Genomic DNA, 1,482 nt, shown 5'->3' on the forward strand with positions numbered 1-1,482 from the left:
AAATCATTAGTCAAAAGATCATAAGAACAAATGGATAAAATTAAGGTGTGGCCCAACTCTTAAAGAATACTTAATAGCAAGCTAAGTAAGTTTGATTTTATTTAACAGACCATTAAATTCAGATTGGGAGTTTTCAAGCAGAGGGAAGGTGTGTTCACTCTCAAATTCATTCAATAATATTTAATGAGTATCTGTTTGTGAAAGATACTCTGTTATTGTTAGGAGGATACAATTTTGGTAAGGCATTTCTAAACATAAAATTCTCAGTTGAGTGAAAAGATATATATGGAAATAATTGAAATACAAACTACTATAATAACTTAAATAATGGGTGTATGAACAAGAAGAGCACAAAGAAGCATGCCTCAGGTGGAGGATGGACACTCACAGGAGGGAAGGCTGGGAACGGAAACCTGGAGGATTGGTCTGAGCCTGCCCCTTGGAGAAGGCGGGGGCTGCACTCCTGGCAGGGAACAGTGTGGACAGAATCACAAAGCCTCCAGGGTGTCTGATGTAACCAGGAAGCTGGGAGAGTTGGGCTTTAGGAAGAATACTGTACACAGAAGACTACTGTCCAGACTGAAGTGGCAGTGATCAGAGACAGGGCAGCTATTTGAAGATTTTTATAGAAAATTGGAGGAATGGCAGGACCTTGAGTTTGAGAGTCATGCCAACCCGGGATCACTCCTCTCAGTAGACATTTGACCCAAGGCAAATTATGTTTTCCTTCTCAAAGTATCTTCTTCAACATCTAGCAATAATAGCACAAACTTAATTGGGTAGTTTTAAATATTCAATCAGCGTAAGCTATAGCTGTCATGTGGTAGGTGTTTAAAAAAACAGTCTTTATGGGTTATTTGTTGTTGTTACAATTAATGCTGAACTGAAGTTACAGTGATAATAAAAATGGAGGGAATAATTTTGAGGATAAAATTCCTCAAGACCATAGATTTGGTCCCAGACAAATTAATGTAATGCTCTAACAGGATACTGGGTGCTTTAGTCAACAATAGCCAAGTACTTTCAGTTGTAACTTTTCAGTTGTAACTTTCAGTTACAATTATTGAACCACTTTATTTTTTTTTTTTTGTCTAGTATCTTCCAATTTCTCACATCTGTTATCTAATGATCCTCTGTTTCCAATCCAACAATCAATAAAATGGGCCTGCCTAGCCAAAGAGGTAGCCACAAGTATTCATTTAATTTCCATCCCCAACCAAACGCTTTATTAGTATCATGAAGTTGACAAGAAAAGAAAACACTCAATCCCTGCATTTTAGGAGCTTAAGTTAAATGTGTGAGGTGAGACATAAACCCTGGAAAGATTTAACTATAGGGAGAATCAAAAGAGTAAAGAAACACAATAACAAGAAAGTATGAATGAGATAAATACAGTAAATATCTGCTTTTTTATGAAGCAGAAATCATGATTTATAGGAATTAATGGAAAAATGCATAAATACATGTTGAACAGTAGAAACC

General features: G+C 36.2%; 1 protein-coding gene across 1 annotated transcript in view; it reads right to left on the bottom strand.

Annotated features, from left to right (window-relative positions):
- Positions 1 to 1,482, bottom strand: part of CASP1 (caspase 1, apoptosis-related cysteine peptidase) — a 33,108-nt gene that overhangs the window by 5,804 nt on the left and 25,822 nt on the right. The window lies entirely within an intron of this gene.

The sequence above is a fragment of the Propithecus coquereli genome, unplaced genomic scaffold, assembly GCF_000956105.1.
Source record: "Propithecus coquereli isolate 6110/MARCELLA unplaced genomic scaffold, Pcoq_1.0 Scaffold6, whole genome shotgun sequence".
Classification (NCBI taxonomy): domain Eukaryota; kingdom Metazoa; phylum Chordata; class Mammalia; order Primates; family Indriidae; genus Propithecus; species Propithecus coquereli.